Here is a 22,963-nt window from a genome sequence, read left to right as displayed (position 1 = left end):
CCTTCAATAAACTATTTTCTTGCTCAAGTGTAACTTGGCTAAGAGAATCATTAGTGGAATCAAGAGAACTACTAGAAGCAACAATATTGGATTTAACATGATCATTGTTACTGCTAGAGTAAGAATCTTTCTTGTTAGTAGACTTGACTTGAGGCATGTAAGTAGATAAGAGTAAACGCTTGGCAATGTAAGAAGAACTTTTCTTGCGGAGATCATCATTGATTGCCTTTAAGAACTCATGCTCTTGCTCAAGATTGAGCTTTTCAAAGCGTAATTTCTCATGAGCTCTTAAAAGCTCTCGATGATCTTCGAAGATAGAGTCATGAGCTAACTTAAGAGTTTTTAGTTCTTTAGTTAGAGCCTCAATCTTCTCCTTATCATTGTCATTCATTTTATCTTGATTAGCATGATTAATTGGTCTTTCATCATCATATTCATCACTAGAGTTGTCACCAAGCAAATCATCACCTAACAAGTCATCTTCATCACTATTGAAATCAACATACTCGGGGTGTGTTACCTTAGGACCTTTGGCCATGAAGTATCTTCCAATTCCTTCATTTGGTGAGTCAAATATGTCGTAGGAGTTGGTTGACACAAGTGCTAGACCGGCAACACCTTCATCTTGAGTATCTTCGGAGTCGGAGTGATAACTTCTCTCGGAGTGGCTGTCGGAGTCGGAGCCGGATACCCATTCACCAACATGAGCTTGATGTCTTCGTCTTGTATAGCTCCTTGATGATTTTTCCTTCCTTTCCGAATCCTTACTTCTCCGTGAGTATCTTTGTTCATAACGATCATCTCTACTCCTTCTCTCTCTTGGTGGTGATCCTTTGCTTCTTCTTTTTGGAGAATCTTCTCTTCTCTTGTAGGGAGCCGTACACTCATTGGAATAGTGTCCGGGTCTTCCACAATTGTAGCAGTTTCGCTCTCGACTAGAAGATATTTTGTCATTGTAGGACCTTGACTTGAAGCTTCTACCTTTGCTTCTACTCTTGTAGAACTTGTTGAAGTTCTTCACCATTAAGCTCAATTCTTCATTGAAGTCTTGTTTCTCACTTGATGATGTAGGGATTTCACATGAGGCTTTATAGGCACCACTTGATTTGTTGTGAAGTTCCTCTTTATCCTTAAGTGACATCTCATGAGCAACAATTCTTCCAATCACCTCCGTTGGCTTGAGATCTTTGTAATTGGGCATCATTTGGATCAATGTGCACACGGTATCATATTTTCCATCCAAGGCTCTTAGAATCTTCTTGATGATGAATCTGTCGGTCATCTCTTCACTTCCTAAGCTGGCAATCTCATTTGTGATGAGAGCAAGCCTAGAGTACATTTCAGCGACACCTTCACCATCCTTCATCTTGAACTTGTCAAGTTGGCTTTGAAGCACATCCAACTTGGATTCCTTGACGGAGTCGGTACCTTCGTGCATATCAATCAAAGTGTCCCAAATTTCCTTTGCATTCTCAAGACGGCTAATTTTGTTGAATTCTTCGAGGCACAATCCGTTGAAGAGAATATCACAAGCTTGAGCATTGTATTGCAACATCTTCAACTCTTCCGCGGTAGCTTCACGGTTTGGTTCTCTCCCATCAAAGAAGTCACCTTGCAAACCAACACAGACAATAGCCCAAACGGCGGGGTTATGTCCAAGAATATGCATTTTCATTTGGCTCCGACGGGGTTATGTCCAAAAATTAGTACCATCAAAGTAAGGACCTCTGGTGATAATTTCCCTCGCTAGACGCCATACTCTCCTAGGTTGTGAAACCAAGGCTATGACCACCAAAAGCTATGGAGATCAAAGCAAATGGAGACCAAAGCTCTGATACCACTTGTAGGATCGAAAGTATGTCTAGAGGGGGGGTGATTAGACTACTTGACCAAATAAAAACTTAGCCTTTTCCCAATTTTAGTTCTTGGCAGATTTTAGCTATTATGGGACAAGTCAAGTAATCATCACACAATTCAAGCAAGCATGCAAAGAGTATATTGGCAGCGGAAAGTAAAGCATGCAACTTGCAAGAATGTAAGGAGAAGGGTTTGGAGATTTCAAACACAATTGGAGACACGGATGTTTTTCCCGTGGTTCGGATAGGTGGTGCTATCCTACATCCACGTTGATGGAGACTTCAACCCACAAAGGGTAACGGTTGCGCGAGTCCAGAAAGGGCTCCACCCACAAAGGGTAACGGTTGCGCGAGTCCACACAGGGCTCCACCCATGAAGGGTCCACGAAGAAGCAACCACCCACAAAGGGTAACGGTTGCGCGAGTCCACACAGGGCTCCACCCACGAAGGGTCCACGAAGAAGCAACCACCCACAAAGGGTCCACGAAGAAGCAACCTTGTCTATCCCACCATGGCCATCGCCCACACAGGACTTGCCTCACTAGTGGTAGATCTTCACGAAGTAGGCGATCTCCTTGCCCTTACAAACTCCTTGGTTCAACTCCACAATCTTGTCGGAGGCTCCCAAGTGACACCTAGCCAATCTAGGAGACACCACTCTCCAAGAAGTAACAAATGGTGTGTAGGTAATGAACTCCTTGCTCTTGTGCTTCAAATGATAGTCTCCCCAACACTCAACTCTCTCTCATAGGATTTGGATTTGGTGGAAAGAAGGTTTGAGTGGAAAGCAACTTGGGAAGGCTAGAGATCAAGATTCATATGGTAGGAATGGAATATCTTGGTCTCAACACATGAGTAGGTGGTTCTCTCTCAGAACATATGAGTTGGAATGGTGTGTGTGTTCTGATGGCTCTCTCATCGAATGAGGAGGAGGTGGAGGGGTATATATAGCCTCCACACAAAATCCAACCGTTACACAGTTTTCCAATCTCGGTGGGACCGAATCAATGAACTCGGTCGGACCGAAAATGTAAACCTAGTGACCGTTAGTGATTTTCGGTGGGACTGACATGCAACTCGGTAGGACCGATATGGTTAGGGTTTGGGCATAACGTAATCTCGGTGAGACCGATTACACAAACTCGATGAGACCGAATTTGGTAATTAGCTAACCAGAGAGTTGGTCAGGCAAACTCGGTGGGACCGATTTGCTCTTTCGGTGAGACCGAGTGGAACTCGGTGAGACCGAAAAGTTACAAAAGGGAAACACTAAGTTTACATTGCAATCTCGGTGGGACCGATTCGCTCTTTCGGTGGGACCGACAAGTTATGAAATGGAAACAGAGAGTTCGCAACCCCATCTCGGTGAGACCGAGATCCTTATCGGTAGAACTGAATTGCTAGGGTTTGGCAGTGGTTTATGACAAATGAAACTCGGTGGCGCCGGATAGGAAGAATCGGTAGGACCGAGTTTGGCTTAGGGTTTAGGTCATATGTGGATATGGGAAAGTAGTTGAGGGTTTTGGAGCATATCACTAAGCACATGAAGCAAGAGGCTCATTAAGCAACACCTCATCCCTCCTTAATAGTATTGGCTTTTCCTAAAGACTCAATGTGATCTTGGATCACTAAAATATAAAATGAAGAGTCTTGAGCTTTTGAGCTTGAGCCAATCCTTTGTCCTTAGGATTTTGAGGGTTCCACTTTCACATCCATGCCATGCCAATCATTGAGCTTTCCTGAAATAATCATCTTGGAATAGCATTAGCTCAATGAGCTATATGTTGTTATGAATTACCAAAACCACCTAGGGATAGTTGCACTTTCACCCCCCCCCTATGGCAAGCCCCTTGGCCGGCCTCCCCCTCTCCTCCTTTATATACAGGGGCAGGGGGCACCCCAAAGCACAACAGTTGTTTCTTAGCCCTGTGCGGTGCCCCCCACCACAGTTTACTCCTTCGGTCATATTGTCGTAGTGCTTAGGTGAAGCCCTGCACAGATCACATCACCGTCACCATGCCGTAGTGCTGACGAAACTCTCCCTCGACACTTTGCTGGATCAAGAGTTTGAGGGACGTCATCGAGATGAACATGTGTTGAACTCGGAGGTGTCGTACGTTCGGTACTTGATCGGTTGGATCGTGAAGACGTTCGACTACATCAACCGCGTTAACCTAACGCTTCTACTTTTGGTCTACGAGGGTACGTGGACACACTCCCCCCCTCTCATTGATATGAATCCCCTAGATAGATCTTGCGTGATCGTAGGAAAAAATTTGAAATTGCATGCTACGTTCCCCAACAATGGTGGTGTTGCAAGTCTACTCCAAACAAAAGGTGAATCAAGTGCAGATCTAGATGGCAGTTCCTTACCTCCCCTCGTCTTAGAGGGAACGATCTTGGTTGTTGTATCTTTTAGATTTTTATCGTGATAAATATATAATAATCCCAAGTGACTCAACAAATATAGCTATGCTCCCCGGCAACGGCGCTAGAAAAAGGTCTTGATAACCCACAAGTATAGGGGAGCACAGCAATTTTTGAGGGTAGAGTATTCAACCCAAATTTATAGATTCAACACAAGGGGAGCCAAAGAATATTTGTAAGTATTAGCAGTTGAGTTGTCAATTCAACCACACTTGGAGATTAAATATCTGCAGCAAAGTGATCAGCAGCACAATAATATGATAGTTTTGATAGCAGTGGTAACAGTAGCAATGGTAACGGTAACAGCAGTAACAGTTTTGTAGCAGTTGTAATAGCAGCAATAGCAATAGTAACTTAGCAAGAAAAATATGTGGAAAACTCGTAGGCATTGGATCGGTGAATTCGTTGGATGCTATTCATCATATAACAGTCATAACCTAGGGCGATATAGAACTAGCTCCGGTTCATAAATATAACGTAGGCATGTATTCCGTAAATAGTCATACATGGTTATGGAAAAGAACTTGTATGATATCTTTTGTCCTACCCTCCCATGGCAGCGGGGTCCATAAAGAAACTAAGGGATATTAACGTCTCCTTTTAATAGAGAACCGGAACAAAGCATTAACACATAGTGAATACATGAACTCCTCGAACTACGGTCATCACCGGAAACTATCCCAGTTACTGTCATACTGGGGTTTACGGATCATAACACGTAATATGTGAATATGACTTGCAAGATCGGATCTAGAAGATAGATATAACGGTGAAAACATAAACGGTTCAAATCTGAAATCATGGCACTCGGGCGCTAGTGACAAGCAATAAGCATAGCAAAGTCATAACAACATCAATCTCAGAACATAGTGGATACTAGGGATCAAGCCCTAACAAAACTAACTCGATTACATGATGAATCTCATCCAACTCCTCACCGGCCAGCGAGCTACGAAGGAATTACTCACTCCCAGTGGGGAGAATCATGGAATTGGTGATGAAGGAGGGTTGGTGATGACGAAGACCGAAGATTCCCCTCTCCGAAGCCCCAAACGGGCTCCAGATCTGGCCTCCCGGTCAAGAACAGGAGGTGGCGGTGGCTCCGTATTGTGAAACGTGAGGAAACTTCCTCTCTTATTTTTTTTCTCTGAAAATAGGTATTTATGGAGTTGGAATTAGGGTCATGGGGGCACAAGGTGACCACAACCCACCAGGGCGTGCCTGGAGGGGGTGGCGCGCCCTGGTGTATCATGCCCAACCAGGGCACCCCCTCTGGTGGTTCTTGGTCCCAATGTTTTTTATTTATTCTGAAATAAATCTCCAAAAAGTTTCGCTCCATTTTGAGAACTTTTATTTCTGCACAAAAACAACACAATGGTTGTTCTGCTGAAAACAGCATCAGCCCGGGTTAGTTTCATTGAAATCATGCAAATTAGAGTCCGCAAAAGAGGAAAAGCGTTAGGAAAAGTAGATACGATGGAGACATATCAACCATGAGCGGGGGTGTAGCCTCCAACATCGGGTCATCCGACACCAGGGGCATCATGGTCCTGGCTGGGTAGACCACAGAACGGGGCAGCTGCCCAGATACGAAAAAGGTGTGCAACTACATCAGAGCGTCGTAAAGGTGCACACAGGTGGTGTGTAACTCATGGCGAAGAGCTCGGTTAGCTCGATCTAGACCATCAGCATGTCGAACAAAGTTCTGGTGGTAGAAGGACTCGCGGGTGACAGTGGTGTAAGAAGCAGTGTAGTATCCCTGCTCACCCTTGCTGGATGCGGTAGCAATGTGTCTGAAAGGGGAGGTATCCAACTCCTGATACTCTCCACGAAAACATGTCAGAGCAGCATAAGCAGCATCGTGGATTGCCATATCGATGTTCACTCCAACACCATGAGCAGTGTGCAGCACAGTAGAGGAGTTACCATCATGAGAATAGAGGCGGACGATGGCATGGTACTGCTCCTGGTTAAAGTCACGGTACTGCTCGTACACGGTGTACTCGGGGTGCCAGCGATAACCTAGATAGGTCATCATCTCAGCTAGCGCAGCTAGTGATCCTGAGGCTCCAATAGCCGTCGTGTGGCGCACGACCTGCCTCATAGGATCCATCTAAAAGCAGAGACGTTTCAAAGGAGTCAAATGACAGTGTGTGTATTATTCAATATACTTTTCAAAGGAATTATTGCAGATAATCTAGCTCTTTGTGTGAATGTGATTCACGAGATCCTAATGCTAGAGTTAGAAAATTCATTTGACCCGTATAGAAGAGAGATTAGAGTCCAAGAGTATAGACGATGAATAAAAGATCCTAATACCACCCAATGGCAACGTGGGTCTGTAAGCCACAAAGCCATGTTAGTAAAAGTTTTCCAATGACTAGACACAACTTCGGCCAAGGAGTTATGAAGGGGGGTTCCTACAGGAAGTCGACTCTGATACCAACTTGTGACGCCCCCGATTCAATCGTACACTAATCATACACGCAAATGTGTACGATCAAGATCAGGGACTCACGGGAAGATATCACAACACAACTCTAGACACAAGTTAAAATAATACAAGCTTCATATTACAAGCCAGGGGCCTCGAGGGATCGAATACATCAACTCGAATACACAAGAGTCAGCAAAAGCAACAATATCTGAGTACAGACATAAGGTTAAACAAGACTACCTTAAGGAGGCAAACACAAAAGCAACAACGATCGAAGAGGCAAGGCCTCCTGCCTGGGACCTCCTAACTACTCCTGGTCATCGGCGGTCTCCACGTAGTAGTAGGCTCCGTCGGGGTAGTAGTAGTAGTCGACGGGGGTGGCATCTGGCTCCTAGGATCCACCATCTGATCGCAGCAACCGGATATAGGGGAAAGAGGTAGCAAAGCAACCGTGAGTACTCATCCAAAGTACTCGCAAGACTTACATCAGAACTATGCTAAGTATGCATCGGTATCAAAGGAGTGGGGTTGTATCTATGGACTGAACTGCAAAAATGCCAATATAGAGGGGAAGGCCTAGCCTATCAAAGACTAGCATCTTCAAGCATCTTGCAGCATTCAGAAGAGTACATAATAGCATATTATAATTAAAGCATGGTGTAGTATTAACTCCTAGAGATCCTTCCTCGACTCCTTGTGAGAAAGCAATCCCGGAGCCAACATATCCATCTCATATCTCAAGTATCCATTTCTAGTTGTAATAGATCAGGATACAACTCCAAGCGTCATTACCGTGGACACGGCTATTCGAATAGATAACTTCCCTGCAGGGATGCACCACATTTCCCAACACGCTTGATTACTCTGGCCGGACACACTTGCCTGGGTCATGTCCGGCCTCGGAAGGTCAACACGTCGTAGTCCTACCTAGGTTCCACAAAGAGGTCCCCGTCGGTGTACATCCTAAGCACTCCGGGGTCTTGGGCCCATCGCCCATTGCACTCTGGGTCATTGTGAGCAGGGTTGATACCAGCGCCACCTCGGATGGCCGGCACGATCCGACTATGCCACAATGCTGAACTGGACGTCTGACAGAGATTTTAGAATAAACGTACGACGCCGAGTGCCCATAACTGTTCCCGCATGGTGGTTAGTGCGTATAGGCCAGTGGCCAATTTAGAACAAATACCCAGACCAGTTAGTGCATTATTAAATGAAGTGACGACTGTCGAAACAAGTCCGGAGGTACCACCACATCCTAGGTGGTACCGCTAACAGCCAGCCACCACCGTAACTCTCGCGAGTGCTCTCCGGTCCCGGTTGACTTTAACAAGGGTCTAAAGTAAAGTCAGGGTAACCGTGTTTCCAAAGCATCAAGGGGGAAACCCGAGGAATCACCCTCGATGGATTTCGCTCGATGTAATCATCAAGGTGAACATAGGAGGAATCACCCTCGAGGTTCATGCTTGAGGGGTTGCACGACAGAGTCGTCATCGGGGGTGGTGAAGGAGGAATCACCCTCGATAGACCATGACCGATTAGCTATGTTGTAGAGATATCATCAGGAGTGCGTTACGAGGTATCACCCTCGGCACTCGATAGTAGCTCTGCAGAGTCGTACAACTAATTAAGGGGGTGTGATGTGATGTGTCGGGCCCTGGACGTCGATCACGTTGATTGAGTCATCAGTCATCAAGCAGGGGCAACTGGGACAAGGTGAGGGGTCACTGATGGATCACTAACCAACCTATACTAAGCAGTTTAGGATAAGCAAGTAAGGTACAACGGCAGGTTACAAAAGCAAGCTATGCATCAGAATAGGAGCAATCAAATATAGTAGCAAAATCTAATGCAAGCAAGAGAGAGAATGGAATGGGCGATATCGTAATGATCAAGGGGGGTTTGCTTGCCTGGAAACTTTGCTGAAAAGGGAGAAGGGTTGTCGATGACATAGTCGATCACAAGGGCAGCATCGGTCTCGGGATCTACCGGAGAGAAGAGGGGGAGGAAACAGTAAATACAAAGCACACAGATACATCACTAAGCATGACATGACAATATGCGGTGCTAGGGGTCTCCTAACGCAGTGCCACACAATACCGACGAAGGAGGGAAACATCTGGCAAAGTTTTCCCGAAGTTTGGCATTTTCTGGCAGATGAAAAGAGGGGGATGGCTCCATGTTCGCTATGCTAGGGGCATGTGACAGACGAATAGAGGGCATATTCGGATTCGTCATATTTTTCTGAGAAACTTTCATATATAAATTATTTTCAACCAAGTTACGGTTTTATTTTATATGATTTTTCTAAGTTTAAAACATTTTTTGAAATTGCTATTATTTAAATTAATTTAGAAAAAGGAAATATTGCGTCAGCATGATGTCAGGGTGACATCGGTAGTGTCAGCTAACTGGTCAAACTAACACGTGGGATCCACCTCTCATAGACAGAGAAGTTAACCGGTGGACTAAAATTAACTAAACTAACTAATTAAGCAGTAGGGCCCACTAGTCTGTAACTACTTAGGTTAACTAAAATTAATTCAGCTAATTTTATTAATTAGTGGGGGTGGGCCCCATCTGTCAGCTGCATGGGTCGGTCCAATCAGCATGGTGGACCAGGTCAACAGGCCGGCCGGGCCCCTTAGGCCCACGGGTCAGTGACCCAGGGGTGGCCCCGGGCCAGCCACTTCAGCGCGGGTGGTGGCGCGCCGACGACCAAAAACACGACAGAGCTTCGCCGGAAGTGGTCGGGGTCGCGCCTCCGGCCACCATTTGGCGCGCAGAGTGGCGCGTTCGAAAGAGGGGGCTCGTGCGCATCCGCCCGTGGTCGTATTTGGGGCTAGGACGGGTGGATTCGACGGCGATGTCGAGCGGAACTATCGCCGGAGTTCGGGCATGGACGGGCTCATGGCCACGGCCAAGCCAACGGGTGGCGGCGTTCGACTCGCGTGAGTGTGCCGCGTCCAACGGTGCAAACGGGAGGGCAGAGGTGGCCGGACTTGGCCAGGGCGGCGCTAGCAGACGGCGCCGGCCACGGGTGCTCGACGAAAACAACGAGGTGCGAGGCGATCAATCGAACTAGGCGCCCAGGCGGCATCTACAGGAGGCTACGAGCACACTGGGGTGCTCGGACGCGACGAGCAGATGTTGTGGTTGCGGTTGTGCCATTGACGGCGGTAGCGAGCTCGCGGCAATGGTGGCAAAATGGCTACAGGACGAGCGCTAGGCAGAGAGAGAGAGAGGATACGGTGCGGAGCTCATCATGTGGGCGCACGGGGGCCCGGTGACGGGTTAGTAGCAGCAGCAGCATGGCAACGATGGTGGACGATGGTGGCGACCCGATGAAGAAGAGGGAGCGGGCGTCGTCTTGGAGGTCCTCGGCACCGTCACGGTGGTGCAAACGGGGCCGCGGAGTACGGGGATTCTTCTGGGCAGGGTCTCAAGCGGCGGCGAGAACGGTGGACGCGTGGGCAAGCTCGTCCATGGTGATGGGCTTGTCGGACGCGGCGGATCTGGAGAAGGGGGAGAGGCGGAGAGGGAGAAAGAGGGCGAGTGGGGAGGCAGGGCGAGTGGGAGAGGTGGCAGGGGGGAGACCGAAGCGTCGGCCTTATCCTCCGCCAGCGAGGCCGGCGAGGGGGTCAGGTGGCGACCGAGGGACTCGGTCAGGCGTACAGTGGAGAGGAGGGGGAGGACGATGGGGGAATGGGTAGGTGGGCTGGTTGGCTCGGGTGGGCCGTGGCCCGGGGGGTAGGGGCTTTCTCTCTCTTTTTTAGTAGTTTTTGTTTTTCTTCTATTTGTTTTCTGTTTTCTTATTTATTATATTTTACTTTTACATTTGTAAAATATAAACCTAGTCTCTAAATTAGTATTATTAAATATACCACTGCCACAATTAGTTGGGGTTTAAATATAATAGTTTACTGTTATTATAATTTAAAAGCAATTACATTATTACTTAAGCCACTATTTTGATTAATCTGGGACATTAAAACACTTTATAAAAATGTTGGTTCACCACCATAATTAGTTATGGAATATTTGCAACATTATGAGCTTTTTAGTTGTGATATTTTGAAAACTTTAAATTTTTGACTTTAATTTAATTTTGAAATTAAACTGGATGGAATCAAAGGGGGATTTAGCAACAGTGAAAACGATGACATGGCACCATTAACATGGGATTACTATAGCTTAATTATCTAGGCGTTACAGCTGTGTAGATGGGTTGTGGGTGAGATGAGAGAAAAGGCGGGCAACCCGACAACAATTTGTTTCTCGCAGGCGTGTGCAAATGTGGTTGGTCTCGAAACGGTCAATGACAAGAACAGAGAGAACCGGCAACTACGAACTGATGCAAGTTTTGGAAAATGACGACAAACAAATGTCGATGCAGTGTGAATGATGTGATGATGAATGCAACAAACAAATAAATCACACGGAGACAACAAAATAACGGAAGGCATTCCCTTCGACCACGGCGGCATTTGGAGATGAGTTTAGGGACTTGTGCCACCATATTGAGAGTCAGGGTGTTTTCATCACTAGCCCCATATATGATGAGATGCCCTAATTCCCATGTGAGGAGAGCCACCCCCACCACCACTTTAGTGTTATGAGTGACTCCATCATATGTGAGATTGAGTGCACCTACCTCGAGGGAGTGAGTGAGCCACCACATATAGAGAGTGAGATAGTTGATAGGTCATGTGAGGACACTTTCAACACTAACAACTTAATCTCTACCTCTATTGTGTCTTATCATTTGGTGCTAGGTCCCATTATGATGACGCGCCAATTCTTGACGACTTCATTCACCACATGGTTCCATCACGATGATGATGTCATGATGGATGATGTGTACATTTACCACGCATACACGTTGGTTCATTTGTCTCTTTTATAGGTCCCCATAGTTACTCGTCAACCTCGCAAGCGCATGAGTTGATGAAACGAGCTCTAGAGAGCAACAACGATGTGCGCCACCATAGAGTGCTTACCCTCCACCACCCTCTTTGCGCAAGAACTTCACGCATTTCTTCTACATGACTCTCACATGGCTATGGGTTACTTTTCATTACATATTATATGCCCATCTTACCATGATCACTTTGCATTTTATGATCACTAGCAAGATGGCCGTGCATTGCACGGAACATCAAGATGCATTTTTGTACAAAACATCTGTTGTGATTGACCCATGCAAGAGTAATCCCATGTGTAAAAACTAATGATATCTCAAGAATTTTATCAGAAAAATGGTATCTCAAGAATTTCATTGAAAAAAATAATATCTTGAGAAAGATGGGAGATAAGGTGAGGAGTGGGTGTGGTGGTGACTGGTGGTCGGACTGGGCGGAGGCATGGGGATGGACGGCGCCGGCAGCGGCCACCATGCCAGATTGTTCCAGAGACTTCCTTTTTTAATTGCTCAGCAATGAGGTTGTGGGAGATAAGGATGAACAAGGCAAGGCCTTATCTGTAAATGTGAAGAGAGGTGCGGGTATCTTTTGTAAAATTGTCATAGTTTGCTTTCTACCTGTCACATATAGATCAGACGGTCTATATTACAAGATGGCAGGCACACCATCATCACCAACTCGGTTTTTTATAAGAGTAGAGATTTCTATGCTTTTTTTCATGCATTTGTGAGCCATGTTTTGCATTACACATGATTCATGACTCTACCACTTGTATTATGTTTGCAAGCTTGGTGAAGATATTACTTGTTATTACCGTGTCTGCTTTGCGTTCGTGCTTACGATGTTACATTAATCATGATTCATGTTCATGCTTGCAATATGGCATGTGCATTTATTATGCCTATTATTTGCTCACATGACATGATTACCATGATTTACTTTAATATGTTGCATTTTCTCAATGTTGTACAATCGTATGTGAATCCACATATATTATTGAATAGTGCCTTGAGGGCGGTTCTTAAAAAAAAAGCCCTCCATTTGGCATTTTCCCTTCACTTCATTAACCATATATTTGGAGCTACTAAATTATGTTGTGGTGTTGTTCTTATTTCTTTAGTGACATATATGAGGTTCTATTACTATTCCAAAAGTGTCAAGTTAGTTCTAATTCCACATAACTATTCATCAGGGTTCTAAAAATAACTACGTTATTCACAAGGCGGCTTATTTGGGTCTTCTTCTATTCCACTCTGTTGCCATATTCTCCTCTGCCAGGTCCTTGTTTTTGACGGAAGACCACTTGTACTGCTCTGTAAGTGTGAAAGATGGCAATTTATTACTACCTCCGTCCCAAAATTCTTGTCTTAGATTTGTCTAGATACGGATGTATCGAAAATTCTTGTCTTAGATTTGTCTAGATACGGATGTATCTCCGTATCTAGACAAATCTAAGACAAGAATTTTGGGACGGAGGGAGTATTAAACATTGTCAGTACTAACACATAACCGAAAGAGTGTCGAGTTAAAGAATGGAAAACTAAATTCTATAGTTGTTGCATGCTGTTTCACCCAAGTATTCTCCAAAAGTTCACTAAAGTTACATCGATGGCATTGTATATTCAAAATGGAATCAATTACATAAGTATAACCCAAAGGCGCAGCATACCAGTACTCCACTGAGGAAGGGGGGAATCTGAAATTTGTGCAGAAGAATCCAGTACAAGGGTACAAATTCTTGAGTACATATCTAGTGCAAACCGTACATTCAACGGAAACATGGAAACTTGATCCGCTGTCGTTGGATTGGAAATGTGCGCCGCGAGATGGGAGTACGTGCAAATTGCAAATTGGACCCCGCAATAATTCTGTACTTCGGTACAGAAGCATGCCGAGGCTGAGTCGTCTCATACCTTTCCCCATGGCGGCATCCAATCCCGATTCGAGTTCCTACCATGGGAAGCTAGGGTTAGGAGACGATGCTTCCCTCCAGCAGGACCCCCTCGTTCCGCTCTGGGCCAGCAAGCGGCCAGCAGCGCGGCTAAATCCTCTCTGGTGATTGTCCCGCCAGCAGTGACAGTCCTCCTCCGAGTGTTTCGTGGTGGGCCTGCGGTCAGCGAGCGGCGCAGCTGATTCCTCTCTGGCGATTGTCCGGCCAACCGTGCCAGTACTCGTCCGAGTGTTCCCCAACGACGTCGTGCTGGATCTAGGTCCCCAGGTATGAGGATGTCTAGTGTCCATGTTTTCTGCTTTCCCCTGTTCTCCTCCCGTGGCTCATCTAGTGGTTCCCTCTTCCCTAGATTGGGCTATAGATTTGCAAAGCAAATAGACGAGGGGACAAGGTCGTAGCTAATTGGGTTGTCTCCTCTAGGATCAGCACATCCTTTGAAGGAAGTAGGAGAGGGAACGAAGTAGTGGCATATTGTCAGCAGATGCAGATGTTGGTCTTGAAGAAATTGGGAAGGTATAATTTACTTTCTCCTAATTAAGTGTTATATACGTCTATGACTATATGTGCCTAGAGTGTGTGCTCTGTGCGACCGTGGTCTAATGAAAAGTGATATATGTCTATGAACTGCTACTACTACTGCCTAGATGGAATTTAGATGATGATAAGTATGTAAATTTAGAAAGCTCGAGTGGTGTCTAGGGCTTGTACGTGCTTCTGCAAATTTGCTAGATTAATTTATGTGTGTGTGCTACTGCTAGTAGTGTGATTGACAGCGAGAAAAAGAATGTGTGCCATTGGTACTAATCCTATTGACAGTGAACTGGTACTGCTAGTGCCATCTTTACATCATTTTTTGGCTGAAAACATTCATGTGTAGTCATAGATGATTAACTTACAACCCAGTCGTTTCATTTAAGTCAACATGTGGAATAGATGATTGAACTTATATAATCAGCAAATTATATATGAAACTCATTTAAATACATTGTTTAAACTATTGAAAACAGTAATTTCAGTTAAAATTCTGTGTAGAGTAGCCATCTGCAGCAAAGACACAATCGAGTCATTTAGAGTTACAAAACCTCCAACCGTGAAACTTGCAGCCCAAACAAACACACCCTTAATGCAGCAACAAGGAACTCTTATGGCGATAGAATTGTGTGTAGTACGATGGGAAATAAGAAAGATGTTGGAACTGGTTGAACATAGAAAATTGTAGAAATGATGTTTGCCATCAGGTTTAGTTTCTATTGCTATTGATTAGTGAAGTGAGCTGAGATTAGGTATTGCAATTAATTCTATTGCCTGACCGATTCAACTCTTCTTTCAGGTTGCTTGGTGGCAAGATTTCTGCAAGTTATTAGGACTAATAGTACTGCATTGGTTTTTTCTTCTCCTAGTGTACTAGAACTAGGTGTTGAATGACTGATGTACAAATCCGCAGATTTGCCATCACTGTTAATTACTGTTTTCGGACCATTATCTTAACTGATGTACTTATGTATTGAAGTGATGCATTATTGAATTTGACTGACTCATATTGGTGCTACATAATCAGCACTATGTGCAACTGAACTGTTTGGTTTACTTTAATTTGTTCTAGGCAATGGTTCCGGTTGTTAGAATGTGCTCTGTAAAGTGCAAGTGTTTGGTCGTGGTTTCGGCTGTTGTATTGAGTCGTTTGCTTTACTTAAATTTACTAGGAACTGGGCAGAGTTCTCTTTTTCAGGGGCAGAGTTCTGTTGGACAGAGTTCTAATTCTACTCCTAGCATCTTTGTATTGAACTGTTTGCTTTACTTGCCTTTGGCAGAATTGTGTTGAGAGAGTGTACTGTTGTTTTGTTTACCCAAATGGGGCGTTTGCTGATATAATATCAAAAAATTTACTTGCTTACCCCATGTTGATTGCAACTAGTTTCACACCGCTGGTACAAAACGTCTACGTGGAGACATGGGGCGATGATGCTAGCTTTGATGACTTGTAAACACCGAGGGGTTATGTGCAAAATATCATTGCAACCCAGCGGGCGTTTATTTGCAAATAGCAGGTAGCAATGATGGATGGATCTAGTCCATACACACAGGATCCAACAGCCTGTGCTCAGGTTTCCAAGCTTCCACTGAAAATGTGGTTTCCACCTGATATTGTCTCCAAATTCTTATACAAGGAAAACACTGTAGTGTTTTGTCAGTATTTACACGATACATGGACCACGCTATTTTTTGCAACTTTGAGAAGACTCTGACGGCACTAGCACATGATGCAACAATTACAGTAGAATGATTTGTATTTATTGGGGGGGGGGGTTGCTTTATGTACGCTGTAATAGTGCAGTTTCAGCAAGTCATCTGAAAGTAGCTGTTGTCAGGAGGACAGAAGGGATTTATGAATGGGCATACATATAATGAAGGCTCGACGAATAATACTGAACGATGTTAGACTAACAATACAATCTATGGTTAAAATTGATACTCCCTCCGTTCCAAATTACTCGTCGCAGAAATGGATGTATCTAGAACTAAAATACATCTAGATACATCCATACCTACGACAAGTAATTCGGAACGAAGGGAGTAGATGACAGCTGCTGGCGTGGTCAGCCCACCTCCCGGTTGTGCCTACCATACAACATGTGTAGAAGGTGGCAGGTATTGGAGCAACAGAACAGATTCAAAGATAGTCAACTGTTATCCTGGCCTCCAGCTACCATGTGCTGCAATGAACGACATATGTTTCATGATAAGCTGACGAAATGTGTGGGAACTGCTCATTTCATACTTCCACATTTTGAGCAAACCCCATATTACACGGTTAAACCAAGCAATTTATTGATGAGGACATCAATACCATTGTTACACCCACGGCCCCTAATGTGTGGGAACTGCTCATTTCATACTTCCACATTTTGAGCAAACCCCATATTACACGGTTAAACCAAGCAATTTATTGATGAGGACATCAATACCATTGTTACACCCACAGCCCCTACTGTTACATATACTGGACCAATTACTAGAGCTCGCGCACGCCAATTAAATTACCAGGTACTTTCGTTTCTTGGTAATGATTCTAATGTTCATGAGATTATGATGCTGCCTAAATTGGATACATTTGTTTTGCTTTCAAATGAAGGGCCTAGCTTGGAGAAGGATGAACATTGGAGCAAGAACACGCATGAAGTTGATGGCATGCGCAAGGGGATCAAGAACGGAGTTACAAGTGATGATTTCAGGACTTTGAAGCCGCCATAAGGAGTGCATGAAGCCATAGACGAAATATACAAGATGCCACTTCATAATATTCGTCCATAGGCTATTCTAGGTGCTGCGTCACCTTATTAATGGGCCAGGCCCATGTAATTTCGAAATACTTAAGTATAGGCTATTTTTAGAGTCCGTATGTGTGGGGAAACAAGAGTTAGGGTTGGTTTCGGACCCCACCCTCAAGGACCACGAAATTCCCCTCTCTTCCTCCATATATACAGCCCTTAGGGCGTCGTTTAGACTTTGGGTTTTGTTTAGATTAAAAGTTCGCCATAGCTGCAACTTCGCGTACTTCGTTTGTGTCCAATGACCAGACCAAGACGTCACAGAACCCCACCTTGATCAATAAAGCTTTCATCTTATATTCGCAATATCCAGATTGCAATCTCAGTTTCTTGCTTGTTCTTCGTTTGCTCGCAGGAAACAGGCCCTCGTGGTCAGGTTGATCGTGCTCCGGCGTGGTCAATAACCCCTCGGAAGTTGGTTTAGCGATTGCTAAGGCGCGACGTCTCGCACGTTCGTAGTCGGATCGTCAAGGTCGACTCCCACAGAAAACGATAGCTATCATCTCATCGAAAGATCGGGACCCTCGCCTCTATCATGTGGTATCAGATTTCCAGGTTGCTCGGTGAGATTTTACAGTTTTTCGTAGATTAGATCGAGTTTGTTCTTCATACCTACAGTCCACGAAAAAGCCACACACAAAAAAATTAGGGTTAGTTCATCATATCCGAACCAATCTGAGCCTTTGCATAATCTTTTTAGGGTTTTTGCTTTGTTGAATTTGCGGTTGCATCGTCGTGTCAAGTTGCTGGTCTTAGAGTCTAGTCTTTTAGAGTTTCGAGTTCTGGTCACAAGTTGTCACGCCGCCGCCGCACCATCATCATCGCCCATCTACCACTTTTGCTTATCCGCCACCGCTCTGAATCCATATTCATATACCACCACCAATCCGTATCCATATACCACCATCAATCTCTATCCATATACCACCACCGCTGCCATATACCACCACCATATATCCACCACCAATCCGAGTTCTTCTCATATTAGGTTTGTTCTTGAGATCAATCTCAATTCCGATTCGTGTTTCCTTGCCTGCGTAGGTCTCGAAAAAAAAAAGTCTGGAGACCCCCGGGCAGTTTTTAGGCCAAAATTTTCACGGGCAAAAATATTTTTTCCCTATCCTATTTTTAGGCTTTTCTGAGTCTTTTGAGCCACGTGCCATCATAGTGATTTTTTCGCACTTTTTCGTCGTCGCTGCCCTGATTTCCGGAAAAAAAATGAAAAAAAAATTCGTGCCCATCCTATCAGTTTGACGAGGGAAGAGTTTTGAGACACTCGCCATTATAGTAAATTTTCGCAAAAAAAAAAGAGCGTAAAAAAAAAGAGGAGCGCAAAAAAAAAGCGAAAAAAAAAGTTCCAGAGTGTACTTTTCCCTTATTTACGTGCAGCGCCGTGATTTTGTTAGTGTTCTAGGCTCGCGTCTCTAGCACGGTCTAGCCTAGGACCAGCACAGTACCGTCGTTGAGCGTTTATTCAACTTTGCATCTCTGAATTGATTATTGCTGACCCTTTTTGCTACCATACTATAAGCCTTCCCAGCTCCACATACCTCTACGTCGTGCGTTTGACTCTCCCTGGCAATCGCTCTATCCAAGCTTTTGAGAGTTTTGACTACAACGGTTGCCGATCACCGCCTGCTGCTGGGTAAGAACTGGTAAGAATTTGAGATTTGCTTGACGAATTTGTGACACCCGCCACCACCACCTCTTGTTAGTATTCTGTAGGATCATATTCTTGTGTGTTTTCTATTGTTGCTAACCATGGCAGGATCACAAGCCGACGAGACTGACTGGGAGAACATGACGAATCAGGAGTTGCATGATAAATTTCAGCAAATGATGAATGGACAGGTGCAGGATGCGCTAAACAGATTTGAAGAGGCCATGGAGAAGATAGATGGCATGGAGAAGACGTTCGAAACAAAGCTCGATAACAGGTTTAATGAATTGCTCGCGCGTCTTCCACCACCACCACCGGCTGCACCTAACGCACCTCTACAACAACAACAACGACGACTACCTACACATCGTGAAACAGCCCTCCGCCGAGCGAGCCGTCTCCCTCTTGCACCTGGCCAAACTGTTGGTGCTGCTGTTGCTACTTCTGTGGCTCCTGCTGCTGATGCGGAGGAGGATGATTATGTGGGAGATTATGAGGATGAGGTTGATCAAACTCAAAACTACGTGCCACCACCAGCACCGCAACCATCAGGTCGTCCACATGCAAATAATGGCAATGGTAGGGCTCACCCTCAGGTACGAGATCATGACCATCTCCCTAAACTAAAATTGAATATTCCATCATTTGAGGGTAGATATGTTCCTGATATATATCTTACTTGGGAGTTAGAAACTGAACAACGATTTACATGTTTACAATATCCCGAGGAGAGACGTGTTCCTGCTGCTGTTTGTGCATTCACTAGTTTTGCATGTGTTTGGTGGTCTGAGCATTGTAGATTATATCCCATTCCTGCTACTTGGGCTGCTTTGAAAACTGCTATGCGTACTCGTTGGGTTCCACCATATTATCAACGTGAATTACTTCAAAAATTGCAGCGCTTAAGACAGGGAAAAAATTCTGTAGAAGAATATTATCAGGAATTACAAACTGGCATGATTAGATGTGGTATTGTTGAGGAGAATGAAGCTATGCTTGCACGTTTTATGAGTGGATTAAATAGAGAGATTCAGACGATTCTAGAGTATAAGGAGTATACTAATATCACTCGTTTATTTCATCTTGCTTGTAAAGCTGAACGAGAAGTGCAGGATCGACAGGCATTGGCGCGGACTAACTTTTCTGCAGGTCGACCTTCTTCATGGACACCACGTGCATCATCTACTTCCACACGTTCTGCTACACCGGCGCCTCCGTCGGCTGCCACCTCCAACCGTGATACAATAAAGCAGGCACAATCACCACTATCTGCCAAGAGCACACCTTCTGGGCCTGCAAAGAGCTCTTCTTCATCCATGGCATCAACAGGGCAAACACATGATATTATTTGCCGACGTTGCAAGGGTGGAGGTCATTATGCGAGAGAATGCCCATCTAAGCGTGTGATGATTGTTACTGAGGATGGTGGGTATGAGTCCGCTAGTGACTATGATGAGGAGACTTTGGCTCTTATTACACGTGACGAACACGGTGGAGACGATTCTGATCATGAGACGCAATACATGGCTCCTGAAGATGCTGACAGGTATGAATGTTTAGTTGCTCAACGTGTTTTGAGTGTGCAGGTTACACAAGCTGAGCAAAATCAGAGGCATAATTTGTTCCATACAAAGGGAGTTGTGAAGGAACGTTCTGTTCGCGTGATCATAGATGGAGGGAGTTGCAACAACTTGGCTAGCATCGAGATGGTGGAGAAGCTATCTCTCATCACCAGACCACATCCACATCCTTACTACATCCAATGGTTCAACAACAGCGGCAAGGTTAAGGTAACACGTACTGTTCGTGTGCATTTTAGTATCTCTACATATGCTGATTATGTTGATTGTGATGTGGTACCGATGCAAGCATGTTCCTTATTACTTGGTAGACCATGGCAATTTGATAAAAATTCTATTCACCATGGTAGAAACAATCAGTATACTCTTGTTCATAAGGATAAAAATATTACTTTGCTTCCTATGACTCCTGATTCCATTTTGAAAGATGATATTAATAGAGCTAATAAAGCAAAACAGGAGAAAACTAAGAGTGAAAATCAGATTGTGGCAAAAGAATTTGAGCAACAAATGCAGCCTAATAATAATAAACAATCTAGTGTTGTTTCTGAAATTAAATTGAAAAGTGCATGTTTACTTGCCACCAAATCTGATATTGATGATCTAGATTTTAGCAAATCTGTTTGCTATGCTTTTGTGTGCAAAGCGGCATTATTTTCATTCGAGGACGTGCCTTCCTCTTTGCCTCCTGCTGTCACTAACATTTTGCAGGAGTTCGCCGACGTCTTTCCACAAGACGTGCCACCGGGATTACCACCTATTCGCGGGATTGAGCATCAAATTGACTTAATTCCCGGTGCATCATTACCCAACCGGGCACCATACCGTACCAATCCAGAGGAGACGAAGGAGATTATGCGTCAAGTACAAGAACTGCTCGACAAAGGTTATATACGCGAATCCCTTAGTCCTTGTGCTGTTCCTATCATTTTAGAGCCGAAAAAGGATGGTACGTCGCGTATGTGCGTTGATTGTAGAGGCATTAATAATATTACTATTCGTTATCGTCATCCTATTCCTAGGCTAGATGATATGCTTGATGAATTGAGTGGCTCTACAATATTCTCCAAAGTTGATTTGCGTAGTGGTTACCATCAAATTCGTATGAAATTGGGAGATGAATGGAAAACAACATTTAAAACTAAGTTTGGATTATATGAGTGGTTAGTCATGCCTTTTGGGTTAACTAATGCACCTAGTACTTTCATGAGGTTAATGAACGAAGTTTTACGTACTTTCATTGGACGATTTGTGGTAGTTTACTTTGATGACATATTGATTTATAGCAAATCTTTGGAGGAACATTTGGAACATTTACGTGCTGTTTTTATTGCTCTACGTGATGCACGTTTGTTTGGTAACCTTGGAAAGTGCACCTTTTGCACCGACCGAGTATCTTTTCTTGGCTATGTTGTTACTCCACAGGGAATTGAAGTTGATAAAGCCAAGATTGAAGCTATTGAGAGTTGGCCGCAGCCCAAAACGGTCACACAAGTGAGGAGTTTCCTTGGCCTCGCTGGTTTCTATAGGCGTTTTGTGAGAGATTTCAGCACCATTGCTGCACCTCTCAACGAGCTTACAAAGAAGGATGTACCTTTTGTTTGGGGTACCGCACAGGAAGAAGCCTTCACGGTATTGAAAGATAAGTTGACACATGCTCCTTTACTCCAACTTCCTAATTTCAATAAGACTTTTGAGCTTGAATGTGATGCTAGTGGAATTGGATTAGGAGGTGTGTTATTACAAGATGGAAAACCTGTTGCATACTTTTCTGAAAAATTGAGTGGGCCTAGTCTGAACTATTCTACTTATGATAAAGAATTATATGCTCTTGTTCGGACCTTAGAAACATGGCAACATTATTTATGGCCCAAGGAATTTGTTATACATTCTGATCATGAATCTTTGAAACACATTAAAAGTCAAGCAAAACTGAACCGTCGACATGCTAAATGGGTTGAATTCATTGAGACTTTCCCTTATGTGATTAAACACAAGAAGGGTAAAGAAAATGTTATTGCTGATGCCTTGTCTCATCGTTATACTATGCTTTCACAACTTGACTTTAAAATATTTGGTTTGGAGACCATCAAGGATCAATATGTTAATGATGCTGAATTTAAAGATGTATTGCAGAATTGTAAGGAAGGGAGAACTTGGAACAAGTTCGTTCTTAACGATGGATTTGTGTTTCGTGCTAACAAGCTATGCATTCCAGCTAGCTCCGTTCGTCTTTTGTTGTTGCAGGAGGCGCATGGAGGAGGATTAATGGGACACTTTGGCGTCAAGAAGACGGAGGATATACTTGCTACACATTTCTTTTGGCCAAAGATGAGACGGGATGTTGAGCGTTTTGTTGCTCGCTGCACTACATGTCAAAGAGCTAAGTCACGACTCAATCCTCATGGTTTATATATGCCTTTGCCTGTACCTAGTGTTCCTTGGGAGGATATATCTATGGACTTTGTTTTAGGTTTACCTAGAACAAAGAAGGGGAGGGATAGCATATTTGTTGTCGTGGATAGGTTCTCGAAAATGGCACACTTTATACCATGTCATAAAAGCGATGATGCTGTTAATGTTGCTGATTTGTTCTTTCGTGAAATTATTCGCTTACATGGTGTGCCAAATACTATTGTTTCAGATCGTGATACTAAATTTCTTAGCCACTTTTGGAGATGTTTATGGGCTAAGTTGGGGACTAAGCTGCTTTTTAGTACTACTTGTCACCCCCAAACTGATGGACAAACTGAAGTAGTCAATAGAACATTGTCTACTATGCTTAGGGCTGTTTTGAAGA

At 44.2% G+C, this 22,963-nt stretch overlaps 1 long non-coding RNA gene and 1 pseudogene across 4 annotated transcripts in view; one reads left to right on the top strand and one right to left on the bottom strand.

The window, feature by feature from the left end:
• Positions 1-6,809: 6,809 nt before the first annotated feature.
• LOC125527960 (protein HUA2-LIKE 3-like) overlaps positions 6,810-22,963 on the bottom strand; it is a 47,284-nt pseudogene continuing 31,130 nt past the window's right edge. The window contains exons 11-12 of the transcript XR_015600927.1: positions 8,632-8,706; positions 6,810-7,126 (exon numbers count right to left, since the gene is read on the bottom strand). The product of XR_015600927.1 is annotated as a protein HUA2-LIKE 3-like (transcript). The remainder of the gene's footprint in view (positions 7,127-8,631; positions 8,707-22,963) is intronic.
• LOC125551483 (uncharacterized) lies at positions 12,971-15,181 on the top strand. 3 transcript variants are annotated; one of them, XR_015600928.1, is made up of 3 exons: positions 13,104-13,861; positions 13,944-14,107; positions 14,925-15,181. It is a non-coding gene; the product is annotated as an uncharacterized LOC125551483 (long non-coding RNA). The 3 variants fall into 3 exon arrangements; XR_007302732.2 differs by having other exon boundaries at positions 13,113-13,861; positions 14,015-14,107; XR_007302733.2 differs by having other exon boundaries at positions 12,971-14,107.

The sequence above is a fragment of the Triticum urartu genome, chromosome 4A, assembly GCF_056163025.1.
Source record: "Triticum urartu cultivar PI428250 chromosome 4A, HENAU_Tu73, whole genome shotgun sequence".
NCBI lineage: Eukaryota > Viridiplantae > Streptophyta > Magnoliopsida > Poales > Poaceae > Triticum > Triticum urartu.
This window is presented reverse-complemented; position numbering and strand designations above follow the sequence as displayed.